General features: G+C 40.0%; 1 long non-coding RNA gene across 1 annotated transcript in view; it reads left to right on the forward strand.

Annotated features, from left to right (window-relative positions):
• The first annotated feature begins 879 nt into the window (after positions 1–879).
• The window catches only part of LOC104003113 (uncharacterized), a 157305-nt gene continuing 137790 nt past the window's right edge, over positions 880–20394 (forward strand). Inside the window, exons 1-2 of the long non-coding RNA XR_001711289.4 lie at positions 880–1569; positions 16580–16701. This is a non-coding gene — a long non-coding RNA (uncharacterized LOC104003113). The remainder of the gene's footprint in view (positions 1570–16579; positions 16702–20394) is intronic.

Here is a 20394-nt window from a genome sequence, read left to right on the forward strand (position 1 = left end):
CAGCCTCCTGAGTAGCTGGGACTACAGGCATGCACCACCATGCTAAGCTAATTTGCAAACATTTTTTGTTGAGACGGAGGGTCTTGCTATGTTGCCAGGCTGGTGTTGAATTTCTGGTGTTGTTCAGGCTGGTTTCAAGTGATCTTCTTGCCCCAGCCTCCCAAAGTGCTGGGACTATAGGTGTGAGTCACCTTATTTTATAAGTCACATTTATTTCATAAATAAAAATAAATGTAATTTTCAAAACAAAAACAATTAGTGAAAAGAGAGCATTGTTTTATATTTTTTCAAATCCCTTTAAGTCTGATTTAGTAGAGATCACCTGGATTTCTGTATACACTCTATTGTGAAATAGTTATTTAGTTGAAGCATGAGAAGAGAGTCCTACCCCATACACATATGCAGTTGGAAAAGGGAGGACTTTTTTTAACAATCTGTTCAGATAATTGTGGATCTTTTTCTTTAATACTACACCAAAACTTAACAAGTGGTACTTTCTTAAATCTAGTTGCAATGTGGAATCTGAAAGTATATTAATGATTTTTTCATACCTTGTTACTTTAAAATCCATTAATCTATTTACACTTTGAACTAATTTTTTACTAAGGCATGATTTTTAACATTATTCATGGTGTTTTGAAAAATATTGGCTCACTGAGTTGTGCAGACCATCCAAATGTTGGCATATTTTATTTTATAACATAAAAATACCACATTCATTAATGTGACCAATGACATCAGAGCATTTAAGCATTGAGAGCTGTCAAACTCATGAGGCTGATACAAATTTTCCAAAATTATAATTTTTGCTTAAAAGCTCAAATATTAATATTGGAAACAAATTCCATCAGTTTTTCTTGAGGTGACAGGCTCATTTTGCTGATTTCAAGAAAATATCTTCCAAACACTCAATTTGAATAGCCATGGTTTGTTAGCTATTCTTTGAAGTAAAAATAGTATTTCATGAAAAAAGGGGTTAGTTCAGCTCACAACTATATAGACCCAAAAAAAGCCATCACACTTGGTCTGCAGGAGAAGTGCTTTATATGCACTTTTCATTTTGCCACATAGAATGCGAAAAAGATATGGACTGTGAATCAAGATTTAATAAGATTAAAATTTGTGTGTGTCACCAAGAACTTTCTTAAGTGAAACTGGTGTTGATCTTACTGTGTGTGGTGGTGAAGAGGATAATGACAGCCATGATGGTGTGATGGCTCTACCTTGATTCATGCCATGGGGCCAGCAGTTTTATCCATTGCTATGGTTTGAATGTGTCCCCCCAAATTCATGTGCTGGAAACTTAATCCCCAGTGCAACAGTGTGGAGAAGTGGAGCCTTTAAGGGGTGATTAGGTCATAAGGGCAGAAAATGAATTAATGCCAATATCGAGGGAGTGGGTGAGTTACTGTGGGAGTGGATTCCTGATAAAAGGATGAGCTTGACTGTGTTCCTCTTGCTCTGTCTTGTGTTTTTTTACTCTTCAGTCTTCCTCCATGGGATGATATAACAAAAGGGCCCTTGGCAGATGCAAGCCCCTTGATCTTGGACTTCCCAGCCTCCAGAACTGTAAGAAAAAAAATCTCTCTTCTTTATAAATTACCCAGTCTCAGATGTTCCATTATAGCAGCACAAAATGGACTAATACACCCACCATTGCTTTTGCACTGATAATACAAAAGTCACATGATGAATGAATACAGTTTTGATCTCTCAGCCTCCCTGAAAAGGTTTTTGGGACCCCTAGGGGCATGTAGGCCACCCTTTGAGACCCACTGATCTAATTGATTGTCTCCTTTTTTTGTATCTTAATTCTCTAATTCATATTGTGTCTGTATCTTTTAACCATGCTGATGTGTCTCCCAACTTAGAAAAAAACTTTAAAGGTAACTCCAAGTTACCCACCAAAGACCATTAAATCTATTTTCCCTTTACAGCCAAATGTTTTTAAAGAATCATCTCCACTTATTGTCTCTGCTTTTCCCATCTTCCATGCTTTCACACCCGTTCCAATCTCGTTTATTCCCTTATCTGTTTCTGTAAACTGCTCTTTTTAGGTTCCAAGGGCCTTTCCTGTCATGTGACTCCAGGAGACATGCTCCAGTCTTTACCTTCCTTGACCCTTCTGCAGCATCTGACCCCTCTGACCACTTTCTTCATCACAATCTGTGCCATGAATTCTGCTAAGTGCTTTAAATGAAATAGCTCATTTAATCCTCATGGTAACCTGGTGATATAGCTAGGATTGTTATTCCATCTCATAATTTAGAAAACTGAGAAAACTGCCCGAGGTCATACAGGTCACAAGTAGAAGTATAGAGTCTCAAGGTCAGCTCTCCCTGACCCCAAATCCAGAGGCCTTAACCGCAATATACCCCTTTTTGGAAACACTCACTTCCCTTTCCCACAGTACCACTCTCCAGGTTTATTTTCCTTCCTCTCTAGGTCTTTGTATGTGAAAAAAAAATACACTTGTTCCACGTTCTTGCTTTGCTTATAGCAAAAGTCCTGGGAAAGGTTACTTAACTGGCCATGGCTAAGTAATGGGCACACCCAGCCCCTGCCTTTGCCATGCTGAGGAATGGGTGGTTTGTATCCTTTAGCTCTGGAAGGTACCCCTAAGCCTGTACCCAAGGGACTTGCTCAAGCCAAAGAATAATTGGATGTTACTTCATTCGGAATTGATAAATGGTCACTAGGATTTATTCTTCTCTTTCTTCTTTTTTTTTCCACTGACTCCTACTCATATTTTAAGACTCGACTTAGATACTGCTCTTTCCCAGAAGCCTTTCCTGACTTCCAAATCTGGATTAGCTGTGCCCCTTGGTGCCCTGAGCTTCCTCCCTTGTGGTATTGTCTTATGGTGCATTGAAGTTGCTGGCTTACATTTCTTCTCTGAGTTCTAGCTTTCAGATGGCGAGATTGTGTCTGAGTTTCACCTTACACCCCCAGAATCTGGTACAGGGCCTGGAATCCATGTCCCTTAATATTTGATGAATAATAAATATGCTGGGTGTGAGGAACGAATGGGACCTTCCTGAGATATGTATCTGGAAGTCGTTAATGGGGAAAAGTGCTCTCAAGAGTGGTCTAAAGATTTTAGAATTGTTTTCACAGAAATAGTGTTTGAAGTTATTGGAATGAATTAGACACTATGGGAGAAAGAAGAAAAAAATGTCTCCGGGAATGGGAAAATAAGAGCCTATGAAGGACCCTCAAAAACACATGGGTTAGAGTTGAAATTCCTGTGGCTGCAATGCCATGGAAACAAAAACAGGGAAGTTCATAAAATAGGGATACCCTGGGGTCCAACAGTTGCAAACACATTAAAGGGAATAAAAATTTTTTAAATGCCATGTGACTTTGAAATAATTCTGTGGTTTTAAAAAGAACTGTTGCAGTTGAATAAAGATAAAAATCAGGGAGTGAGGAGAAAGTGGGTAGTGAAGAAATCGAGGTTGAAGGTGAAGCATATATACATAGCTCAGTGGTTCTCAACCAGGTATGCACATCAGTTCACCTGCACAGATGTACAAATCACTAACCCTGGCACCATTTGCAGTTTTCTCATTCAGTAGATCTGGAATGGGGCCTGGGATTCTGTAATTTTGAAAAGCATTATGGGTAACTGAACCTCTGGTTGAAAATCTTTAGTGTATGTCCATCACTTTATTAGTTTGGCTGGTGCACTAAAGAAGGAAGTAAGGTTAGGGGAAGTGTTATGGGCTGAATTGCATTCCCCCCAAATTTATATGTTGAAGCCTTAACCCCCAATATGACTGTATTTACCTTAAATAAATAATGAGGATTAAATGACATCATACAGGTGGGGCCCTAATCCAAAGGGCTGGTGTCCTTATAAGAGGAAGAGACACTGGAGTATCTGCTCTCTCTCTCTCTCTCTCTCTCTCTCTCTCTCTCTCTCTCTCCACAATGAGAAAGCAGCCATCCACAAGCTAGGAGGAGAGGTCTCACCAGAAATAAAGCCTGCTGGTACCTTAGTCCTGAACTTCCCGCCTCCAGAGCTGTGAGAAATAAATAGCTGTTGTTTAAACCACCCTGTTTTAGTGAGCTTGACTAAAAATAAGGGAGAGGCCTTTATTTCTAGGATACTGGAATCTAGTATCCTAGTTATTTCTAGGATACTAGAATCAAGTTAGAGGGAGAGAATGAGCCAATAGCAGTGGATAGGAAAAAAACAAAATGATTGAATAGAAAGGTACAGCTGAGAAAGCCAGAATCTAGAAAATGTGAGAACTGGGATTACAGAGAAGTCAGCCTTGGAGAACCACATTATAGCATTTCTGTATATTTTTCATTTGATCCTACTAATGGCTTTGAGATAAGCAGATGAGGAAAATTGATTTCATAGTGGCCAGATTTGTACAGTTGTGAACTGGAAGACCTAGGATGAGGAACGTGTCCGAATTAGCTTTTCCTAATGAGCTCTCCTTCCACAGCATTTCCCAAACTGCTTTCATTTCTGTGCCACCTTCACCATTTCTGCCATATCGAAGTCAGCTCCTTACTATTATTTTTTGTGTGTGTATGTATATGTACACGTGTGTGTGTGTGTACCAACACACATATTCAACTCTGATTTTTACTTAGCATCAACCTATGCAACAATACCACAGGTTTGACATGCTAGTTATATTTTTAAAATGCATATTAAATTCAATATATATACTTTCAGGAAAATCCATTCCATGTATCACCTAAGGGCATCTTGCATACCATCAGTGGCCCATATGCTGCCTCCATGATGAGGAATGACACTGTTTTTGAGAAAGGAGGAAAGAAAACGAGGATTCAGGAGGAAATGCCTTATATTAAGATGGAGATGAAGATTTGTGTGCATCTCATTTGAAGGTGGTTAAAGGTGGTTAGCCCCTCAGGCAGTACAGATCAAGGAATGTTGGATAGGACATCACAGAAATCATTAGAGAATTAATTACTCCAGAATAGAGGTTTTACATTTTTCAAGTGGTGACTTGGGCTCTGCTGTCTGTTGGTATGTCCCCTGCAGAGCAGTGAAGGATGAAGGCAGCAGTAGTCCTGGCCTTAGACCTAGGCACTCGGGACCCCTGCCCTGGGTTCCTGTTTGAGGATGCTCTGTTCCTTCCCAGGATACACCACCTTCCTTCTTGGGCACACCCACAGTCTCCATAACTAGGACTCTGGAATTCTCTGCTCTTAGAGACTGGACCTGTCTCTTCTTTTGCTTCCCTCTCCCCACCTGAACTACATTGCCTCTGTCTGCAACCTTAGGTCCCAGTGATGGCCAGTAGACAGCTGGTGGCCAATAGTTAGCAGGTGTGTGTGTGTGTGGACCTAGGACTGAGGTGTCCACACACACATATGCTAGGCTCCTTCTGCTGCAGAGTAAAGCCATGGGTGGGAAGAAAAGGGAGGGACCCAGTCATGCAAATATTAGGAAAGAACTTGATTACTGCAGACTCAGAGAACTGAGCAAAAGAGAGAGAAGCAATTCCCAGGGAACAGGAGAGACAGTTCAAAGAGAACATGCCCTGCAAGTTCCATCCTCTGCACATTCTTACCACTTTGTAGTAGGAATTAGAATTATCCACAGCTGTGCAAATATTGTGAGGAAGACTTTATTTAAAATGGGGGCTGGATGTGGTGGGTAACACCTGTAATCCCAGCACTTTGGAAGCCCGAGGCAGGATCCCTCGAGCTCAGGAGTTTGATACCTCATCTCTACTGAGAAAAAAAAAAAAAAATTAACTGGGCGTGGTAGTGCACGCCTGTAGTCATAGCTACTCTGAGGTGGAAGAATCCCTTGAGCCCAGGAGTTTGAGGCTACAATGAGCTATGAAGGTACCACTGCACTCCAGCCTGGGTGACACAGCAAGATCCTGTCTCATAAAAGAAAAATAAATAAATAAATAAATAAGAACCTTTAACAAGCAGACCAAGAGATAGAGTGCTGTGTGCAGTTAGTACCAAAGACTAGATTCATAGAATCCTCACTGTGGCCATTTTGATACAGACTGAATTGGAACAGGACAATGTAGAACACAGAGGAAGAACAGCAACAGGAGTGGAAACAAGACAACAAAAAGGCCCTGCATGAGCTGTGCACAGAAATGTTCCCTTACTTGCACTGGGCTAAGATTTTCACCAATTCTGCAGGAAAAAAGGAAATGGAAGTTAGCATTTGAAATGACACCAAGTATTGTTGGTTTTGGTTTCAATCAGATACATATGTATTGAACAAACTCTATCTTTCATATATTAAGGAAGGCTCTGGTGTTAATAAAATAGCATGAAAATAAATTCCTGCAGGAATCAGGTGGGAGAGAGACTACAGGTGGAGAAGATTTAACATAGAGATTTGGAGTAATTTGTTTGGAAAATGTGCTATGGAAGGCACGTAATATAAATAATAAGGTTTTGGTCAGCTAGCAGCACATTTGAAGCTAGCATGGATGTGTAGGGAGGTCATCAAGATTCTATAGTTTTCCTTAGTAAGGCTCTGCAGTTGGGAGGAGGAGCAGGATGAACGGGTGGAGGGAACTGGGTCAAGCTTGGCACAGTACCCACTTAAATATTGAAGTGGCTGACCATGCTGCCTGGGCTAATTATCATCATCATAATCACTAAAAAAATTTTTTTGAGCTCTTACTATATGCCAGTTTCTGTTCTTAAGTCTTTAAATGGATCATCTTTGGGCTGGGCAGGAGGCATGTGATCATAAGAGAATCGGCAAGCTGTGTAAGATGGAAAGGCAGGCAGAGTCATTCCAAAGCTTAGTAAAGGTTCTAGAAATTTGTATTCAACTGCTTCAGTGTATACCGAACATGGATGAAGTTCAGTATGAGAAATTCAGCTTTAAAGATTTGACAGTTCCAAAATTAATATTGTTATAATGTCCATATTACCCAAAATGATCTATTGATTTAATGAAATCCCTATCAAAATTTCAATGACATTTTTCCTAGAAATAAAAAAAAATTCTAAAATTTGCACGGAACTACAGAAAATTCTGAATAGCCAAAGTAATCTTATGCAAAAAAGAACAAAGCTGGAGGCATCTCATTACCTGACTTCATAATATAGTACAAAGCTATAGTAATCAAAGCAGCATAGTACTGGCGTAAAAATAGATGTACAGACTAATGGAACAGACAGGAGGGCACAGAAATAAATCCACACATTACAATCCATTGTTTTTTGACAAAGAAGCCAAGATATATACATTGAAGCAGTTGAATACAAATTTCTAGAACCTTTACCAAGCTTTGGAATCACTCTGCCTGCCTTCCCATATCTTGGGGGGTGTCCACCCCACTGCGATGTCGATCGTAATACCCAGCCAGGGGAGGGGGGTGATATTACTCCCCATATGGCGGGGGGTGTCCACCACCCTGCTATGTGGATCATAATACCCAGTGGGGTGGAGGGGGGTGATATTACTCCCCATATGGCGGAGGGTGTCCAGCCTCCTGCGATGTGGATTGTAATAACCAGGAGGAGAGACGGGGGCGATATTGCTCCCCATATCGTGGGGGGTGTCCACCCTTCTGCGATGTGGATCGTAATACACAGGGGGAAAGAGGGGGGTGATATTACTCCCCATATCGTGGTGGGTGTCTACACCCCTGCGATGTGGACCGTAATACCCAGTGGGAGAGAGGGGGTGATATTACTCCACTTATTTCGGGGGGTGTCCACCCCACTGCGATGTAGACCCTAATACCCAGAGAGGGAGAAGGGGTAATATTACTCCCCATGTCATGGGGGGTGTCCACCCTCCTTCTATATGGGGAGTAATATCATCCTCTCCCATCCTGGATATTAGGAACAATTTCACAGGGTGTGTGTACACAGCCTGCAATGTTGAAAGTAGTGTCATCCTCTCCCCCTCCGGATATTAGGAACAATATCACAAAAGGACTGTACACTTTTTGCGATATTTCGAGTAATATCATCCTGTGATTCCCTGAATATTGGGAGACATATTTTCCACAAGGTGGGTGTACACCCATTGCTATATTGGGAGTAACATCCTACTATACCCCCCGGAAATTATGAGCAATATCACAGGGGTGCACAGCCATTGCCATAGCAGAAGTAATATCATGCGCTCCCTCACTAGTTTTTAGGAACAATATCACAGGGGGATGTACACCTTCTGGGGTATTGGGAATAATATCATCATCTCTTCTTTTAGATATTAGGTACAATATCACAGGGTGATGTACACCTTCTGGGGTATTGGGAATAATATCATCATCTCTTCTTTTAGATATTAGGTACAATATCACCGGGGAGGGGGTGTACACCCCTTGCTCTATTAGAAGTAATATCGTTCTCGCCTCTTCCAGATTTTACCAATAATATCAAAAGCGGGGTGTACATCCCTTGTTATATTGGGAGTAATAGCATCTTCTTTCAACCTGGATATTGAGAACAATATTACATGGGGGTGTACATCCCTTCAATATTCGGAGTAACAGTATCTTCTCCCCTCCTGGATATAAGAAACAATATCACAGGCGGGGTGTACACCCCTTGTTGTATTGGGAGTAATAGCATCTTCTTTCAACCTGGATATTGAGAACTGTATCACATGGTGAGTGTCCATGCCTTCAATATTGGTAGTAATACTAATTTCTTCCCTCCTGGATATAAGAAACAATATCACGGGTGTGGTGTACACCCCTTGCAATATTGGGAGTAACATCACCTCTCCCCATGTGGTTATTAGGGAGAAAATCACAGGGTGGCTGTACACTTCCTACGTTATTGGGAGTAATATCATCCACAACCCCCCTGGGTAGCAGGAACCGTATCACAGAAGGGGTGTACAGCCCCTGTGATGTTGGGAGTAATATTATTCTCTTTTCCCTGTACATTAGGAACTATATCACAGGGGGGCTGTACACCTTCTGTGATATTAGGATTAATGTTATCATCTTCCCCACTGAATATTAGGAACAATATCACAGAAGGGTGTACACCCCCTGCGATCAGGCCAGTAATATCATCGGCTCCTTCCCTGGATATTAGGAACAATTTCACAAGGTGTGTACACCCCCTGCGCTATTGGGAGTAACATTATTCTCTCTTCCCCTGGATATTAGAAAGAATATCACAGGTGGAGGGTACACCCCACCCCCTGCGATATTGGGGGTAATATCATCCTCTTTTAACCTGGATATTAGGAGCGGTGTCACAGGGGGCGTGTACACTTCTTTCGATACTGGGAGTAATATCCTCTCTCCCCGTAAATAGTAGGAAAAATATCAAAGGTGTGTACAGCACTTGCGATATTGAGAGTAACATAATCCTCCCCTCACCTGGATGTCAGAAATAATATCACGGTGGGGGGGTGTACACAACTTGCGATATTGGGAGTAACATTATTTTCTGCCCCCATGGATGTTGAGAACAATATCACAAGGGCAGTGTACACCGTCTGCGATAATGGGAGTAATATCGTCCTCACTCCCCCTAGATATTAGGAACAATACCACAGGCAGATTACACACCCGCTGCAACGTTGGGAGTAATATCATCCTTTCCCCCCTGGATATTAGGAACAATATCTCATGGGAGGTGTACAGCCCATTCCATTTTGGGAGTAATATTAATTTCTTCATTGCTGGAAATAAGAAACAATATAACAGGGGTGGTGTACACACCCTGTGATATTGCCAGTAAGAGAGACTTCGCTCCCCCCACCGGATATTAGGAACAACATCAAAAAGGGGTGTATACAGCGATATTGAGATTAATATCACGCTCTCCCCCTTGAATATTAGGAACAATATCAAAGAAAGGGTGTCCACTCCTTGCGATATTGACAGTAATTACATCCTCTCCCTCCGTGGATTTTAAGAACAATACCACATAGTTGGTGTACACGCACTGCGATACTGGGAGTAATGTCATCCTCTTCCCCCTGGGTATTAAAAACAGTATCACAGAGGTGGTGTACACCCCCCGCGATGTGGCCAGCAATATCATCCTCTCCCCACTGGATACTGGGAACAACATCACGGGGTGTGTACACCTCCTGCGCTATTGGGAGTAGTATCATTCTCTCTTCTTCTGGATATTAGGAATAATATCATAGGTGGGGTGTACAACCCCTGCGATACTGGCAGTAATATTATCCTCACGCAACCTGGATGTTCAAAACCGAATAACAGGGGGGTGTACACCCCCTGCGATATTGGTAGTAACATCATTCTCTCCCCCACTTGATATTACAAAACAATATCCCAAGAAAGGGTGTACACCCTCTGAGATATTGAGAGTATTATCGTCCTCTCCCCAACTAAATATGAGGAACAATGTTGGTGGGGGGGATGTACACCCCTTGCGATATTGGGAGTAATATCCTCTCCCTCCCTGGATATTAGAAACAATATCAAAGGGGTCGTGTACACCCCCTGTGATATTGGGAGTAATATCATTCTAATCTCCCCGGGATATTTGGAACAATATTATGGAGGGGGTGTACAACCTCTGCCATATTGTGAGTCATATCATTTCTCTTCCCCTGGATATTAGGAACAATATCACAGGGGGTGTGTCCCCTGTGATATTGAAATTAATATCATCCTCTCTCCCACTGAATATTAAAAACACCCTGTGATATGGACAGTAATATCATTGTCTCCCCCACTAAATCTTAAGAACAGTATAACAAGGGGGGTGTATAACCCCCTGTGATATTGGGAGTAATATCATCCTCTCCACCTTTGGATGTAAGGAACAATATCCCGGGGGAGAGTACAACCTCTTCGATATCTAGAGTAATAATATCCCTTCCCTTCTGGACATTAAGAACAATATCACTGGGTGGGTGTACAGCCCCTGCAATATTGGGAGTAATATCATCCTCTCCCTCTCTCGATATTAGGAACAATATCCCAAGGTGGGTGTACATCCCCTGCGATATTGGGCGTAATATCATCGTCTGCCAACATGGATATTGGGAACAATTTCACGGGTGGAGGGGGGTGTACACCTTCTTCCATGTTGGGAGTAATATCATCCTCTCCCCCTGAATTGTAGGAAAAACTTCGAAAGGGTTTTACCACTTGTGCAATATTGGCAGTAATATCATCCTCTCCCCACCTAGATATTAGGAACTATATCACAGGATGCTGTACACTTCTTGCGATATTGGGAGGAATATCATCCTCTCCCATCATGGATATTAAGAACAATATCACAGGGGAGGTGGACAACCCCTGCGATATTGAGGGTAATATTATGCTCTCCCCTTCTGGACATCAGGAATAATATCACAGGAGGTGTGTACAACCCCTGCGATATTAGGGGTAATGCCATCTTTTCCCCCCTGAATATGAGAAACAATATCACAGGAAGATGTACACCCCCTGAGATATTGGGAGTAATATCATTCTCTCCCACTCTGGATATTCAGAACAATATAACGGGGGTGGAGTGGCGTGTATACCCCTGCGGTATTGGGAGTAATATCTTCCTCTCCACCGCTGGCTATTAGGAACAATGTCACAGAAGGGGTGTACACCCCCTGGTGTATTGGGAGTAATATCATCCTCTCCGTCCCTGGATATTAGGAACAATATCACTAAGGAGTGTACACACTCTGTGATACTGAGTGTGATACAGTACACCTCCTGTGATACTGAGACTAGTATCATCCTCTTGCCCCCTGGATATTAGGAACAATATCACAGGGGTGGTGTACACCTCCTGCGATTTGGGGCAAATATCATCCTCTCCACCTTTGGATATTAGAGACAATATCACAGGAGGGGTCTACGCCCCCTGCAATATTGGGAGTGATATCATCCTCTCCCCCCCGGATATCAGGAACAATATCACAGAAGGGATGTGCACCCACTGTGATATTTTGAGTAATGTCATCCTCTACCCGCTGGCTATTAAGAACAATACAGGTGGTGTAAGCTTTCTGCGACATTGGGAGTTATAGCATCGTCTCCCCCAGATATCAGGAACAATAATATTAATATTAATAATTAATATCAATTATTAATATTAATAAAATGATGCTAATTAATATCAATCATTACTATTAGTAATTAAAGTGCTTACAATGAAATTAATGTTAATAACATCAATAAGAGCCATAGTAAATAAAACATTAGCAATTTATATTGATTAATAACAAGTATTGGTATTAATAATACCATTATGTTAGAAATCAGTATTAGTTGCTATCAATAATTAATAATAATAATTAGTGATTACTAATGACATTATCACTATTATCATTTCTAATACCGCACGGGGTCTACACCCAACTGTGATATTGTTCCTAATAGTCAGGGCGGGAGAGCATGATATTAGTTTCAATATCGCAGTAGGTGTACACCCGCCCTGTGATACTGATTCTAATATCCATGGGTCAGAGTATGACTCCAAATAGAGAAGGGGGTGTCCAGCCACCCGGTGATATTGCTCCTAATATTCACAAAAGAAGAGAATGATATCACTGCCAAAATCGCAGGGAGTGTACACCTCTTCTGTGATATTGTTCCTAGTATCCGGAGGGGGAGAGGATGATAATACTTAAAGTATCGCAGGATGTGTACACCCACCCTGTGATATTGTTCCTAATATCCAGGAAGGGAGAGGATGATATTACTCCCCTCATAGCACAGATGTACACCCACCCTGGGATGTTGTTCCTAATGTCCATGGAGGAGAGAGGCTGATATTACTCCCAATATCGCAGGGGGTGTACATCCACCCTGTGATACTGCTCTTAATATTCAAAGGCCGGGAGGTTGATATTATTCCCAACATCGCAGAAAGTGTACACCCCCGTGTGATATTGTTCCTAATATCCAGAAGGGGAGAAGATGATATTACTCCCCATATCGCAGGAGGTGTACAGCCACTCTGTGATTTTTTTTAATAAGCGGGGGGGTGGGGGGAGAAGATAATATTATTCTCAATTTCTCAGGGAATGTACAACCCCCTGTGAGATTGTCCTTAATATTCAAAGACAGAGGGGATGATATTACTCCCAATATCGCAGAAAGTGTACACCCCCTAGTGATATTGTTCCCATGATCCACGATAGAAGAGGATGATATTACTTTCAATATCACAGAATGTGTACACGCACCCAGTGATATTGTTCCTAATTTCAAGGTGGGAGAGGATGATATGACACCTAATATCGCAGAGAGTAAAAACACTCCTGTGATATTGTTCTTAATATCAAGGGTGGGGAGAGGATGATATTCCTGCCAATACTGCAGAGGGTGTACACTTGTCTGGAAATAGTTCATAATTTCAAGAAGGGAAGATGATATTACTCACAATATCATAAACAAGCTGTCGGTCCACCGTGGATCGTAATATCCAAGGGAAGAGAGGGGGGTGATATTACTCCCCATATCGTGGGGGGTGCCCACCCCCCTGCGATGTGGATTGCAATATCCAGGGGGCAAGATGGGGATGATATTACTCCCCATATCGCGGGGAATGTCCGCCCCACTGCGATGTGGATCGTAATATCCACGATATGGGGGTGATATTACTCCACATATTGCAGGGGGATGCCCACCCCCCTGCAATATGGATTGTAATATCCAGGGGAGGAGAGGGGGGTGATATTACTCCCCATATTCTCTTATGATCTCATGCCTCCTGCCCAGCCCAGAGATGAGACTTTCCTTACCTAATGAGAAAAGGACAGTCTCTTCAACAAACAGTGCTGGAAAAACTGGATATCCACATGTGGAAGAATAAAAATGGACCCTCATCTCACAACATACACAAAAATCAACTCAAAATGGATTAAAGACTTAAATGTATGACCCGAAAATGTAAAACTATAGAAGAAAATATAAGGGAAAACCCTATGATGTTGATCTGGACAGTGATTTTTTGGATATGACCCCAAAGGCACAGACAACAAAAGCAAAAATAAAGAAATGGGATTATGTCAAACTAAAAAGCTTCTGCCCAAGCAAGGAAATAATCAATAGAATGAAGAGACAACCTATGGAATGAGAGAAAATATTTGCAAACCATACATCTGATAAGTGGTCAATATCCAAAATATATAAGGAAATCAAATGACTCAATAACAAGAAATCAAATAACCTGATTTACAAATGGGCAAAGGATCTGAGTAGATATTTCTCCAAAGAAGACATGGAAATGGCCAATTGCTAAGAAAGTAGATTTTAAATGTTCTTTTTACAAAAAAATGATAAGTATTTGAGATAGGGCTTTGTTAAATAGCTGAATTTTGCCAATCTACAATACATAAATATATCAAAACATCATGTTGTATACTATAAATATATACAATTTTTATTTGTCATTTAAGGTAAACAAATTTTTAAAAATGAAACAAACAAAAAGATTTGACAATTCCAGAGTGAATGACTGAGATAAAATGTAGTGATCTGATCATCTTGAAAGGTCATTACAATTGATTGAATTATTTTGGCTGTTGTGGAATATTTTCCACGTGGCCTTGTTTGGAAGCAGGGTTATAAATAAGGTCATCCCTTCCTGATTTTAGGGATGTGAAATCAAACTTAGTATTTTAAAATTTTGTTTTGAGTTGGGCTTCCACTGGTAGAAAAATAAATGAGAACTTAATTCCATTATTTAGAATTGAAAAAATAGATTTTTAAACAAAATGATTTGTCTACCTGTGCTGTGGTGGAAAAGTATGGGTGTCTGTGACAGTGTTTCCTTTATCAAGTGAAAAAACTTCAACCTAGACTGGGCTAATTTTTCATTTGGTAATATGGCCATATCTGGGAAGCAATCATTTCCAGATCTTAACTGGCATTTCAATTACTAACTTTTACATTTCACATGTTTAATGGAATCTGGAAAAGGAGACACAGATTTTAGTCTTCTTGGCTAGTTTGTGGGTATAGAACCATCTTAACTCGGATATCGTGGAAGTCAGTGAGCTGTGTAGACAGGATCTTCTGGGGAGCTGATTGTTCATGCACTGCAAAACTCTCTTTCAATTATTGAAATCAACTTTTTTCCAATGCCTCAAAGCAAGGACGATTCTGACGCCTTTAAAAGCAATTTTTCATTTTGTTTCTTTGCATACTGACACATCTCGATGTTTACTACATAACAGAAGAGCTGATTTAAAGCAGTGTGCTGCTAAGCCTAGCTCTCTCCCTATGTCTCCCTGCCTCTGCCACCCTGGATCCTGTGGCCCTCAGTACTTTTCTGTGCCATACATTAGAATCCCAGAATGGCATTCTAAATAGGAGACAGGCGGCAGAGTAGTAAAAATTGAGTGAATTTATGATTCAACTGAGAAGATTCTCTTTCCAGTATTCTTTTCCCCAGTAAAGTGATTGTACTGATTCCTTTGTAAATTTGGTCACTTGGAAAGTTCTAAGGATTGAGCAAATTGCTTTTAAAGAATCTCCATTTTCTGCATATGTATGTCACCTACTCAAAGTCTTATTTTCCAGTTTAAATTATTTTCTAACTAATATGTTATACTTCCCTCAGCAATCCCTCAACTGTAAGAAAAATGCATTTTTTTCTTCTAGTGATAAATAGTAAGTTCATTGCATTTCTTAGAATATAAACATTCATAATTGATAACGTCCACACATCTCCCCAGTCCTCATGTTTGTATTATTAGCTTAATATGGAAAGACTGTGTGTGTGTGTGTATGTGTGTGTGTGCATTTGTGTCCATAATAAAAGGGAAATCTCATGTGTCCATAATAAAAGAGAAATCTATTGTGCTAATGAGAGTTTCCAATCAACAAATTTTGCCTTGTGAATTACAGTTTTAAAGTACTTTTGATTATTAAATTTATTGCTATTTAAAATCCTATTTAGGAACCTTGCTATTAATACTAGAACTTTAGTTACAGCCTCAAGTTTGAGCCCCTCCCAAAAAATCTCATCTCCTGGAGCCTGCAAAAGTGTATAAAATATGTTCAGAAAAATACATCTTGGACAGCCATGGAGTGGAATGGAGAGCTGGTGGGATATATGGCTGAGAGGAGAGGTCCAAGACAGTGCCTTTCCTGGTCACAAGGTCAAGGTCAATATGGCTCACATGGGTGATGCCATTTTCTTCTTGTTCTCATAACATCCAGAAGATGTGCTGGCTGATCAGCAGTTTTGCAGAACTGCTACTTTGGTTCTCAGGGAGTGCTCTAGAATATATTTACATAACTTGAGAAAAATGTCTTGAGCATATACTGCATGGTCAGTACTGTGCCTGAGCCCTCTTAGTGTCTAGATGTGAATTGTAGTTATAGTCTCATGGCTAAAAGTTGTTTTGTATTTCAGTCTCTTCTGCCACCTGGTTTTTAAAATGTTTTCCTTTTTGAGAAAATCACAATTACCTGTATATGTAAATTTTATTGTTAAAGATGAGTACTGATATTTTGACTTTATTTTGGGTCATAGGCTTGCAAAGCTTTACTTAAGACTTCAGTAAGTAAAGGCCCATGACTGATTTGTAGAATCACTGAAATAATAGTAAGACTCTACTTCTCAGAAGATGAAACAGAGTCTTAGAGAAGTTTATTACTAAATTAGACTTTTTTTTTTTTTTTTTTTTGAGATGGTGTCTCACCCTGTTGCCCAGGCTGGAATACAGTGGCACGATCCTGGCTCACTGCAATCTCCATCTCCTGGGTTCAAGCGATTCTCCTGCCTCAGCCTCTCAAGTAGCTGGGATTACAGGTATGTGCCACCACGCCGACTAATTTTCATATTTTTAGTAGAGATGGGGGTTTCACCATGTTGGCCAGGCTGGTCTCGAACTCCTGACCTCAGGTGCTCTGCCCACCTTGTCCTCCAAAAGTTCTAGGATTACAGGCATGAGCCATTGTGCCCAGATGACAGTTGCGTTTTTAACTTGAATTTTATACTTAATTTTTGATAAGAATTTTTATTTGGGGTGTATTATGATATTTGAATATATGATATTTTGTGGGTATGGAGATTGCAGATGATTTACCAGATTTGCAGAGCAAGTAATAGAGGACAGTTTATTCCTTCTTAGTTTTCACTTGCTCTTCTTCCACATGTGTTAGCCACTGTTAGCTCCACTCCAGATGAGATAGAGCTTCTTTTCTGTCTGAGCATGAATTTGCTGGGAGCCATGAGATAAGTTTTTTCTTAGGTCACATAGTTATTAAATAAATATTCACTGAGTTTAATTTATGAACAACGAAAGTAAAACCAGACACGATTCCTCCCCAAAAGATGAGCTCATGTGAAACAGTGGGGAATGCATCATCTTTCAGGTTACCAGTGTATGGTGGCACTACAGTATCAAGGTTATGTATTATAGACAATAAGTAAGGAAGACATATCTGAGCTGATTCTAAGATCAGAATCTGGTGATGTGTTAATTGAACACTTGGCAATTGCTTTCTTAGTTTACCCATTCAGATTACTTATCCTATTGAGGAAATGAAGATAGAAAAGATTGGTGGCTTTATTATATGTTACACTGATGCTTTGGGTTAGAGAGCATGGGTTACATAAAATATTTTAAAATGCGGATGGATAATTTTTAGACCAGTTAGGATGGCTACATTAGAGAATCCAAGACAATGTCTGCCATTATCTTTACAATACACACTGATTTTTGTGTGTACCTTGTCATTATGTAAGCTTCCTACAGGGCTGTGGTAAGTCATGGACAGGGTTAAGGAGAAGGGTACATGTCGAGAAACTAAATCACATTTGGAGAGGAGATGTAACAAAGGTAGGGTTCAGAGGTTTACTGGTAACAATTCCAAATTTGGAATGAAAAAGTTACTCTTTGTTTAGCGTTCAAGTTGGGAGTTTGCCCTGCAAGAGACAGTCAACCACTGACTTCAGTCAAACGTACTTGGAAAGGGAAGAACTTAAACCAGCCATGAACAGAAGAAAGCCAGGTTTTCTGGAAATATCGCCAAAACCCAGCAATTTCTCAGAATTTTCAGAGGCGCCAGGGGGGTGTTTGCATTTCAGTGGAAAAAGTTCTGAAAGCTCTGGAAACTATTCTCAGTTTTACTTTCTCATTGAAAGGCAAAAACCATGGCTGTAAGTAAGAGACAGAAGCATTTGCTATGGCTTTGTTAAGAATTAAGAAAAGGGACCTCTGGAAAATTTGAATTGTCCAATCCTTTGCCACAGAGCCAAGACAAAGTGGTCCAAGTCATAATGGCAAATAGAAAATAAAAGTACTGTTAGCTTTAAGACAAAAGTACTCAATGTCTGGAGCCACTTTCCACCAGCCTGGGTTTTAAAAGAAAGACAGAACTTTCTAGATTTAAAGAGACATAGTTGCAGCTGTATTGCAGTAACATAATGGTAGCTCTCGTAAGTACATACTTGTCATAAGTATTTAATCTTTTCACACACTCCAAATACCTTGTTAGGTTGCTAAGGGGTTACAGTACTTATGAGAAACGATCTTTGAGAAGAAGAAGAATACTATTTCCAGTTAAGATTTAGAAGAATTTTAAGTAGATCTATAGTAACAGTCAAAAGTAGAAAATATGCAGTATGGCAAACAAAATTATTTTTGGTCTAATTCTACCACATAAAACTTGAAGGCAACATTGTCCAACAGAAATACACTGTGAATCACATATGTAATTAAAATTTTCTACTTGCTACATTTAAGAAGTTAAGACAAACAGGTAAAATTAATTTTAATGCTGTATTTTGTTTAATCAATGTCTCAAATATTATCATTTTAATATATAATCAATATAAAAAATTAGAAGTGAAATACTTTACTTTTAATCTTACTGTATGAAATTTATAATTTATGTTTACAACATCTCTCCATTTGGATGCTAAGTTTTCATTGGAAATACTTGATTTGTATTCAGATGTCATAACATTTATGGTTGAAAAAGTAGATATATAAACATACTTAAAAATTTTCTAATAATTGAAACGAGTAGCAATTTTTAGTTTTAAACTCATTAAAATTAATGAAATTAAAAATTCAGTTTCTCAGTTGCACTAGCCCCATTTCAGGTACTCAGCAGCCACATGTGGCTAAGTGGAACTGTATTAAATAGTGCAGCTCAAAAAGGTTGCTAAATTCATCTTTTATTATTCTGTAATTTTGCTGTTTCAAATATTGGCTAACCAGATAAGCTTGTGAAAGTGACTAATGCCCCCTTTATTATGCGAAGATATTTTGGGGGGAATACAAATTGTTCTGTGAGCTTCGACCTACCCTTTGCTATAGAGGTCATTTCTCCATTTACTGTTAAGTGTGCATATCTTGCTGGAACTCTTCAAAAACCCTGAGCGAGCTTTCCATATGGGAAGCAGTGAGTCACTTGGTGGGGGGGTTTCGGGAGAGGAAGATGAGGAGGTGAAGTAGAGTCTGCAGGAAGAGGAGCATTTTTCAACCAGGGTCAGAAATGTGAACAGCAATTTTCAGGAAATAACCACATATTTTCTTATTATTAAAATAATGATTACTACAAAAAATTAATAACACCACATATTTTCTTATTATTAAAATAATGATTACTACAAAAAATTAATAACATTCAGATAAGCCTGAAAATATAGAAACCATGCATAATTCCATTACCCAGAGATAACCACTGGTAACACTGAACACATGTCTTTTTAGTCTTATAAATTTATTCACATTAATGACTACTTTCTATAGTGGTTTCTATTGCTTCACAGATTCCTGGGAGTCTCTGAGACATTTTCAGGGGCTCCATGAGATCAAAACTATTTTCAAAAAAGGACTGAGAAGTTATTTCCCCTTTTTACTGTGTGGCACTTGAGCTGATGATGCGAAAGTGGTATAGACAAAACTGCTGGCTCCTTAGCACTAATCAAGGTGGTAACACTGAATTCTACCAGAAGTCATTGCATTCTTAAACACCACACACTTAGAGTAAACACACACACATACACACAGACACCCTAAACCCCAAAAGACAAAAAAAGTCAAGACACGAATAACCTCCTAGTTTCACTTAAGAACATCCTTGGTAAAGCAATACAATTATTAATTATATTAAATCTTAACTTTTTTTTTTTTTGAGACGGAGTCTCGTTCTGTCGCCCAGGCTGGAGTGCAGTGGCTCGATCTCGGCTCACTGCAAGCTCCGCCTCCCGGGTTCACGCCATTCTCCTGCCTCAGCCTCCCGAGTAGCTGGGACTACAGGCGCCCACCACCACGCCCGGCTTATTTTTGTATTTTTAGTAGAGACGGGGTTTCACCGTGGTATCGATCTCCTGACCTCGTGATCCACCCGCCTCGGCCTCCCAAAGTGAAATCTTAACTTTTGATTACTCATCTTTTTTTATAGTCTGTGTGGCAAGTGAAGTACAAATGAAGTACTCCCGATTCATATTGAAGCATGATGGTTGTTTTAGGAAAGACACCTATGCCAT

Source organism: Pan troglodytes, chromosome 17 (assembly GCF_028858775.2).
Source record: "Pan troglodytes isolate AG18354 chromosome 17, NHGRI_mPanTro3-v2.0_pri, whole genome shotgun sequence".
Lineage (NCBI taxonomy): Eukaryota > Metazoa > Chordata > Mammalia > Primates > Hominidae > Pan > Pan troglodytes.